This window comes from Trachurus japonicus, chromosome 6 (assembly GCF_045865225.1).
Source record: "Trachurus japonicus isolate A0001 chromosome 6, Traja_1.0".
Classification (NCBI taxonomy): Eukaryota; Metazoa; Chordata; class Actinopteri; order Carangiformes; family Carangidae; genus Trachurus; species Trachurus japonicus.
The window spans coordinates 7,784,037-7,794,036 of record NC_140912.1 but is presented as its reverse complement, the minus strand read 5'-3'; the positions used below and the strand labels follow the sequence as shown (position 1 = coordinate 7,794,036).

The 10,000-nt window shown below is 43.1% G+C and overlaps 1 protein-coding gene across 1 annotated transcript in view; it reads right to left on the bottom strand.

Moving 5' to 3' along the window:
- Positions 1-10,000, bottom strand: part of peak1 (pseudopodium-enriched atypical kinase 1) — a 144,976-nt gene that overhangs the window by 116,549 nt on the left and 18,427 nt on the right. The window contains exon 2 of the mRNA XM_085778533.1: positions 1,211-1,320. The gene's annotated coding sequence lies outside the window, so the exon portion shown is untranslated. The remainder of the gene's footprint in view (positions 1-1,210; positions 1,321-10,000) is intronic.

The window sequence follows — 10,000 nt, the reverse complement described above, 5'->3', positions numbered from 1 at the left end:
CTCACCCACTATAATCACTATACATTTTATTTTATAGCGATTATACACTTATACAAATATATTATGGGTGGTATATTCAGATTTTGCCAATAAACCTTGCCAATTATTACACACTGGACCTTTAAATGTATAAATGTAGTGTACATAATTATTACAATTAAAAGAAATTAAATAAAAGACATAAAATGTTTCATTCTGTGTGTAATGGATCTATAGTTTCACTTTTTGAACTGAATGACTGACATAAATAAACTTTTCCATGACATTCTTATTTATTGAGATGCACCTGTACTATTGTATCATATCATATCATAAACAGGAATGATGCAGGTGAGTGAAGATACCAACAGTCTCTCCGTAGCAGCGACAACACACAGTATCTTTGCAACGCCCAGCATCAGACAGAACTGATCACACATGTCAGGCCAGGAGGGATAAAAAGGGAAAAGGAAAGGTGCATAGTGAAATAACAGAACGGCAGTGACAACCGTGCTGGCGTTAAACGCAGAGAGACTCACTGAGACAACACACGACGCAGCAGACAGTCGTCAAGAGTAGAGGTGGTAATAACTCCCGAAACAACAGAACAAAAACCAAACGTGTCCCAGAATAGCTGCTGCGCTTTGTAAATACCTGGGTCCTGCAGTCAGAAAGAATGAAGTCATTTCTCCAGAGACAGAGGACGAGTGGAGTCTGAAAACTACTGCTCCACATTATCAAGTGAATCATTTCAACCGAGGGCCTAATCTTTCGCATGTAAATTAGTCAGATTGAAAAATACAAACAGTATTAAATGCCCTCAAAATGTCAACTGGAATCACTGCAGTGTTGGGAAAGTGTACGACTTCTTGCATATCAGATCCAGCCTGGCTCAAATACATTTAGATGTCTTGTTGTGGTGATGCTGCAAGTGTTTACAACTGTAAATCTGTGTTGTTCTGTCATGATGCAGTCTATTTGTACAGCCCAGTGGCTTTTACCGGCCCACAACAGCAAAGACTGTAGCACAAAGGAGTTTTCAACCAGTTTTATCATTTTAAATGGACCGGAGAGAAATTAAGAGAGCTACGTTTAATGCCACAGATCCTGACGGCTGCCATGTATAACAAGACTGCATAAGGGTATGGCATGAGACAGCAACCTGAATGTGATTAGATGTGCAGTCCTGCAGCGGATAATAAGAGGAAACAGAAATTTCATCTTGTCTTACCTGCCAGGTTGTGCAGCTCCCTGTTGTCTGGGGTATTACAGGTCTGAAACTAGCAGGACATGCTGATTCAGACGAAGCCACGGGGCGTCCTGAGGCTGTGGTCAACTGCCCTGGAGAAGAGAGGGCAGGTGTCAGCTGAATGTCAACATCGTGTTGCTCCCTCTGAGCTCCTATACTTCCAAGTGACAGATGCAGGATCATTCAACAGAATGGATTTTTGCTCAGAGCCAACATTATTAAATTGAGATGACGGAACAATAGATGAAACCTGATCACAAAGGGATCCATTATTTAAGTCACAAAGTTTCGGAGTGAGATGCACGAGTACAAAGTGGGGCAGGCTATGTGGTGGTGTAGTCTCACGTTGAAGATGGTCATCTCAGTGCGTGTCAGTGAGCTGCGTGCTATCATACGAAAAAAAAATACATAATACACTTTCATCAGGAATCAAAATAGAATTTGCACAAACTCTCGATAGATGAGTTTACAATTTATGACCCAGAGTGGCTCAAATTCAATTTTCTTCAAGTCAAGCACTGTTGGCTTCACGCTGGGGTCGGTCGAGCAGGTCTGATTCACTGCCGACAGCTACAGCATTAAGGCGTCAGCTCTGTGACCGGTGACACAGCTACAGTATATTACAGTATATTACAGTATATTATGGTATATTATGGTATATTATGGTATATTACAGTATATTACGGTATATTATGGTATATTATTACATTATGCTGAAAATGATATAATAACATGTCTGATGCTCTGGCGAGACGCCACGCTGAGAATGTGATGACAAAGACACTGATGTGCCACGATCTTCAGAAACGAAAGCCACTGTGCATTAACAATACCAACTAGGGATGCACATGATTAAAGGGATAGTTCAACATTTTGGAAAATTGGCCCATTGCCATAATCCCTATAGTCATAGCAGTAGGTTCGTTACCTTTAATTGTCAGTGTAAGATATTTTTAGAACGGTGGAGTGGAGCAGCAGGCTGCTCAGAGCTACGCTATGGAGGCTAATGGGATTTCTTGGTTTTCCTCATCAAACTCATCAAATACAAAATCCAAAAACTCCAAAACGCTCTGGTGGACAAGTTGTGAGCTGCACATTCACCACGCTATGAGATAATAACACAACGTTACGAAACAGAGCCATTTTCGAGGTAAATACAGAGTCTGCTTGCTGAAAAACTGTCCCTGAACGCAACTCGCATCAGTGGTTTTGCATGAATTTCCCTCTAAAACAACTCCGCCTCGTAATGTTCCGTTATTATCTCATAGCGTGGTGAATGTGCAGCTCACAACTTTGCGTTTTGGAGTTGTTGGATTGTGTATTTGATGAGTTTGATGAGGGAAACCAAGAAATTCCTTTAGCCTCCGTAGCGTAGCTCTGAGCAGCTCACGGCTCTGCTCCGCTGTACTAAAAACAGCTTGCACCGACAATTAAAGGTAACGAACCTACTGCTACGACTATAGCGATCATGGCAATGGGCCAATTTACCAAAATGTTGAACTATCCCTTTAACCGTTTAACCGTTAACCAAGGGGGCAGTTGTCGGTCTGAGAAGTGAAGCTCACTTCCGCGTTCAAAAAGCTGCAATCCCCTGGGCTGTCGCTGGGGGCTGGCTCCAGAAGGGAGCAACTCCAATTGAGCCCCATGTTAAAATAGCCGATTTTACAGCTTAAAAAAACATATTTACAGCCTGGTACATTTTATTTTTTTGGTCTCAACCGATAGTTTCTACCCCCGCACACACTCTGAGGGGGGTGAATTTTTTTTAAACTCTACCGTTTTACTATTGTTAGGTTTAAAGTTCTGGCCAATCAGGGCGCAGAACCGTTGAGTGACAGGTCCGGAGACCGCTGCTACGAGGCCAGTGGGCGGGCTCTCGGCCGGCCAACGGCTGCACCTCTCCAAATATGGCAAGTAGAATCCAACATGGCGCGGTTCAAACCCCCGTAGTAGAGGCACAAAACAGACTCCCCCAAACCAATGGAGGACGTCACGGTGCTACGTCCGTTCTTTATACAGTCTATGCCGTTAACCGATGATAAGAACTTAGACTGATTAATACTATCGGTTAGTTTTTGGACACGTGCAGACTTCCACATGCCTTCAGTCATATTTAACAGCTAAAAACAGTTGAACATTGGGAGATGTGGCCGCCAGCGCCATCAGCTGAGCCAGACACGGTGGATGTGGCGCTGCTCAGCTGTTGCAGCGCATGTGTGTGTGTTTTATAATGGCAAAAAGACAAAAAACACTGTTGATCGCCCCCACGAGCGTTTTAATCTGATCTGTTAACGGTTAATAATCAGTTAACGAGTGTCGGTTATCGGTCAGAAAAAAAATTCAAAATGTGCATGCCTAATACCAACAGACTAATGAACCATCTCGACAACACTGTCGCTTCCTGATTTGCATTTCAAACATATCGGTCAACAGAAATTAGACATGAACCACCCCCCTGCCTTAAATCCTCCCCTTACTACATTTATTTTATTTATTTGATTAGGACAATGCACATTAATCAACATAATCAGCTAGAAGCATCAATATAAATATGCCAGAGTTAGCACAGTTGCTCAATTTCATCCGTTGTCCTAAGGCAGGTATAAAAAAGCATACAGACATATTCTTATACTATAGTCTAAAAAAAACAAGCTATATATGGCATTGTTAGTGTAGTGCACAACTAGCAGCTCTAGACTATTAAAGCAGATGGGCTGGATGGAGAGGGGGGGGGGGTCTGTTTACACTGAAAGGCTTTTTTTATTTTGTGTGTTTTAAGAGGGTCCACTTGCTAAACATGACTCAGGCTTTAATATATAATCCAACACTAATATTTGCTGCCAGCGGGCAGAGGACGGAGGGGAGATGAACAGGGTCTCTTTGTGCGAACGCTCGCAGGTGTTGGTGTTGTGCTCATGCCCATATTTGGATGAGTAAGCATCTGTTTTGGCGAATGTGTATATGAATGAATCACACTTGATGTAATGTGTATGTACGTTTGGCCGGGCACAATATACGTATGATGTTGTGTTGATAAGAGTAGTTGTTGCCTTGTTAACAGAGTTGGTAAAGCTCACATTTAAAGGAGCAGTATGTAAGACTGTGGCCAATTCAAAATACTGCAGAGCGTTGGGGAAACAACGCTCTGCAGTATTTTGAATTGGGCTGCCCCCCCCCCCGAGACTCGAGGTGGCCAGACCTCTACCCTGCTCCAGCTTTGTGGCCATGGCAGCCCGAGACTCACTCATGCAGTCTCTACGCCAACGAAACCGCGACAATGTAGTGATAGAATTGAATAAACTCTATACACGCTCTGGGAAAACAGATTTTTGTGCTTAAAGCTCAGTGTGCGTCCAGGAGAACATTAGCCAGTCCAGCATCTGTCCTCAAGTTCTGCTTCACTTTCAGCCGTCTCCATCTTTCATCTCCAATGCAGATCCTGGTTTTGTTTCTGCTTTTGTCAAGATGTTTTTGAGAGTTATAGTGAGGTCTTTTAATGTTTGTAACGTCAGACATAATCCACAATGCTTGTAGCTGCAGCTCAGTGGAAACTGGCAACCTGGATTCCCAAATGCTACTGGCTTTGTGATTGGGAGAGAGCGGTGGGTGGAGCAACAGGCCAAAACACAAAATACATAAAATAACAAAGATAAACATGATTTGCAGGCTGCAAATAAAACTTTTAAATGTGAATATTCTGGCTGTACTATAGCTGTCAGTTAGATCAGTATTTCAAATGAACATGATTTCCTAGTCTCTGGTGACATATTGGGTGATTTTATGATTACTAGCCACGTTCATGTCTTACATAGCTCCTTAAGTTTCAACTTTTAAGTTGAACTTTATAAAAATACAGATGTTCTATTATCATAAGACAAAAAAAATCCAATAAACAGGAGGAGATTCAGTCCAAACCTCCCCTGGGCTTCACTGAGTCCAAGTTCTAGCCATGACCACTTCCTTCCTCTGCCTCTAATTGACAGTGCACAGCAGTATTTCTACACGGGTGCAAAGCTGAACAGGTCCATGTGTCCCTGAGTGGCAGTTAAACAGTCGTAATCAGGACCGACACTGAGCTGAGCACCAGGATCGACCTGTTTTACTGCATCCCGGCTTCACACACCCACGTTATGACGCCATGACGGACAGCTTTCATGCACAGAAACTTGTTAAATGATCACTCCGACAGGGGGGGGGTGTTGACTGTAGGCCTGCCAGATACCGAGGTGGAGAACGCAACATTTAAAACAAGGTTACAGCATCGGCATCGGACAGCGACCGCATGCGGCGAGGCTTTGATCTTTGGCTCAAGCTGACGCCATGAGATCCTTGTGGAGAGGAACACGCCGAGCTCTACCAGACCTGAATCAAAGGATGGTAGCATGATACGAGCCCCCGGACCGCGTAGGGCCGGAGGAAGGTTCAAAGACATCGACATGAGAGTTAATTACCATCTTGTTCTTGCGAGACAGAGAGATATTGTAAATCTATAGGAGATGACTGTCAGGAGGATGCTGATAGGTCTGTTAAACTGACAGCTACTTGCTTTCATCTGGAAAATGCAGCCCTGCACTGCTTCACTTGCCTTAATTGTCGAAATTTATTATTGGGTTCGTTCTCTTTTTGAGTTATCAACTGTTCTTTTATTTCAGCCTTTATGCTAATGTGGTATTTTCTGAGACTGTGACAGACAGGGAAGAAGTGCACAGACGTTTCCTCCTCCTAGCCATGCAACCTTGATTGGTTACATGTGCAGACTGAGTGGGCTATACCAGGGGCAGGGGTCTGTTTGCTATGGCCCACAGAGCGTGTCTTCAGGCCAAGACCTTACTCCTATGGCAACAACCACAAGTTCACCGTGACCTTTACAACTGCCCAAAGTTAAGCATTACAGATAAAAAGAAAAAGGTCTAAGAGCTCCCAGGGCTCGAATGGAAGAACTAAAGAGATTTTTCCTGCAAGACGTGATGCCTCGACTCAAATCCAACATGTCATGGTTGTAAATACATAAGGTGTAGGGTTTCTGAGTCAAACAACTCGGCCTGCTGTTTCAAAAAAAGTATAGACCTCCGAACAAAACAGACACACATCTACTCCGAGCCAACCCAAAATAAGCCAGCCGCTCTGTCTCCATTGTAAAGGGATTATGTCATGACTCAAGCATCTTGAGGAAGAAGTCAGCCTGGATAGACTGTGACAAGTGACTGAGTGGATATAACAAAGGATAAGAACGCTGGACAGACAACTAGATAACTGAGTGGATGGAGCAGCAGCCTCAGAGCATTAACCACCATGTTGTCACTGCACATCTCACAGCCAGGGCAGAAAAAAGCATCGATGCTGATCCAAGAGACCAGGACTTGCATCACATTTAGATGCATCAGAGTCTATATTTAAATATGATCCTGCAGGAGGACAGAAAAGGAGACTGACGTCTCTTGAATTGAATACAAGGTCCTTAACAACGTCCTCTTTTATCACAGTCTTTTAAAGGTATGTTCCTCTTTCTTATTCCTTCTTTTACTTGTATGCAGACATTTTCTCCATCCACGATCCCCCAACTCCCCGGCTTTCTTTCTCTTCCCCCCGTCTTTCTCTGTCCCTGCGGAAGGCCCACTGTTCAGCTCCCAGGGCGGGCAGCTGGCTCCACATCAGACACAATGTGAGGACAAAGGGGAAACTCCAGATTGTCGTGGTGAGGGCAGCCACCCGTGGCAATGCTCAGTGGTATTCCGGTTGTTTATGGTTGGCACTAATTACAGATCAACAGACCGACCGAGCTCCAGAATCTGCAGTTGGTGCAAAAGAAAACACAGAACTGGATTAGGCAGAAAAACACAGACTGACCATTAAAACTGTCTCCACTTGCAGCAAGCCAGATAAAACATGGGAGTGATGTTAAAGACATCAGTCAGGATCAGGCTCAGCCTCCCTGGGGAGGCCCATTAGCCTTTGCAGGGTGCAGTGTCGCAGCTTAATTGCTGCCCTGAGGCATGATGTAGTCAGCACATGGAGTTTGCATGTATAGGATTGACTTTACACTAAAAGCTTGTAAAGTTATTTGTAATGATAATACCCCCCTCCCAGGCTCTGCATCTCACTTTGCAATCAATACAGTGGCAGAAGATTCTTTTTTTTTTACTGAGCTTTTATAACGATGCTTTGCAGGGAACCCTGAAGCCAATAATAATAATAAAGTTGATCTATATAGCACTTTTCACAGACAGACGTCACAGAGAGATTTACAAGAGAGAATATAAAAGGCATTTCAGGAGGGGCACCATGTAGCCCTTGGCTGCAAGTCATTCCCCCTCGCTCTGCCTCCCCATTTCCTGTCTCTCCAACTATCCTATCAATTAAAGGCAAAAAAATGAAAAAAAAAAAATACATTTAAACAAAATAAAAAGATGTTTCAGTAGACCAGAAAACAGACACACAAAATGATAATATAGCCTATACAAAGATAGCATCAGGACAGTGATGCTCCGCTCAGAGCTTAATGACAAGGGAATAAATAAAGTAAAAGTAAGTTAAAGTAAAAGGTTACCCGACTGGCTGCCTAAACAAAAGTGTTTTAAGTGTTGAGGCGCAGGCAGAGTGTTTGGATGCTACAGCTCCAAACGCTCCATCACCACAAGTATTCAAGTGGGTGTGTGGTTGTGGAGAGAAGATTTAGCGAGTTGGACCTGAGGGAGCGAACTGGTGAGTGGGGGTGTAAGAGGTCAGTCACATAAAGGCCAGTCTGACCATGTAAGGCTTTCTTCAACTGAATTATGCTACGGGAAGCCAATGAAGAGGTTTTAAAGGAGACATATTCTGCCCCTTTTGCACAAATTAAAATAGTTCCCAGGTGTCTTTAAGACGTGTCTGTGACATGCTTTGGTCAAAATACATCAAGGATCAAACATCACAGCTCTTTTCATCCTCTCTAAACAGCCCTGTTCAGAACGCCTGGTTTCAGTGTCTTTCCCTTTAAATGTAAATGAGCCACTGTTTGCCCCGCCCCTTCTACTGGTACCAGGTGGTATTATGCAAATTCAAAGCCTAGTTACATCACTGGAAGACAACTGAGGAAACAGCTCGTAAAACCACATGGATTTCAACCTACAAACACCCAAATATATGTTACAGAGCCTTCAAAAAGTGATATTTCCATAATATGTCCCCTTCAACACTGGTGTATTATGGGCCCTTCTATGTGTCCTAGTTAGGAGTCTCACTGCAGCGTTTTGGATCATTTGAAGTCGATCAGGGGCGGAAACACTCAGGGAGGAAAACAGTGAGTAGCATCTATTCAACCTGCAGCTCACTGCAACCAAGATACCACAGACTGAATATGTAATGGAAACTGTTCAATTGGACTCAAGAGCCTAAAAGTACCATTTTACAGAGAGAGCCATGTGTCAGGTAAAAAATGAAGCTACATTCAGCAGCACATCGGTGACAAAACCATCTTCCAGGACCAGCAGAGGTGCTGTCATTTGCCCGCATTTTTAAAACTGAATTTTAAACTCAACTGCGCCATATGGCTAACTCGCTTCCAAAATCCCATTCAGTCCCCTAACCCTGTCCTCCTCGCTGTTTCAGTCACACTTCCACTGAGGAATAACGACAAAACTGTTGTGGAATTTTAAAATGTGGGGCTACACGTTTACAACATCCATAAAGCATCTTGACAAGTGTGGGTGTCTAATTTCTGTTCCCCACAAAAGGCTTGACTGACAACTTAACAGCCAACCACACACACACACACACACACACACACATATGAGAGGTCTCCGTGTGCGTGAATTGTTGATAAATGTGTGAGAGGACACAGCAAAAGGGATCAGTGTGAAAGCAAACAAACTAAAGCCTCGTTTGCTTGTTAGGAGCTGATAAAAAAGAACGGCAGCAGTCGTGGAGTATATGCAAACCACACAGATGTGCAGTAATCCCAACACAGAGGCCCACGGCCTCACAGTCCAACTCTCCACTGAGTTATTCTTTCCTCTCAGCTTCATGATGGTTAGAAGCTCTGATTCATACGGTGATTATTACCTACAACTCCTATTATGGCTACAAACTCACCAGACTCCAGAGCTGGTTATGTTCTTGTGGACGAGGGTGATAATTAAAGTTCACCAAATGTTGAGTTTTAAACCACATGTTTAGGTTTTCGTCACACAACAACATCCATACGTACACACTGTAAAACCCCGTGAGCGCCGACCTCGTTTGGTGTTTGATGTGTTTGCTCTGTTCATTATTAGTCTTTATGTCCTTGGCTGGTGCAGAAAACCCATCGGTGACAAACCTGTTTAATTAAAGCTCTTTATGAAGAAAGTCAGCCTGATTAATATGCGTGTCCTCCTTTCTGTCATGCTTCTCCGCCGAAATTACTGCCTATACACTAAAAAGGAAAATTAACATGTCTTTGCTTAACTAGCTGAGACGTAATGGGGGATTCACGGCCGCGTGGACAAAAGAGATAGCTTTTCATTAAAACTAGAGCGCTGGGAGGATGTAGGTCAGGTATAAGTTATACCCTTATATTGTCACACACTCACACATACCTGCGTCAAAAGTATGCAAGTTTTACAAACAACATATTAAAGGGGTTGTTTGTAGATAGATAGATAGATAGATAGATAGATAGATAGATAGATAGATAGATAGATAGATAGATAGATAGATAGATAGATAGATAGATAGATAGATAGATAGATAGATAGATAGATAGATAGATAGATAACAAAATACTAAAATGTCAGCATATAACAGTGTAAAAGA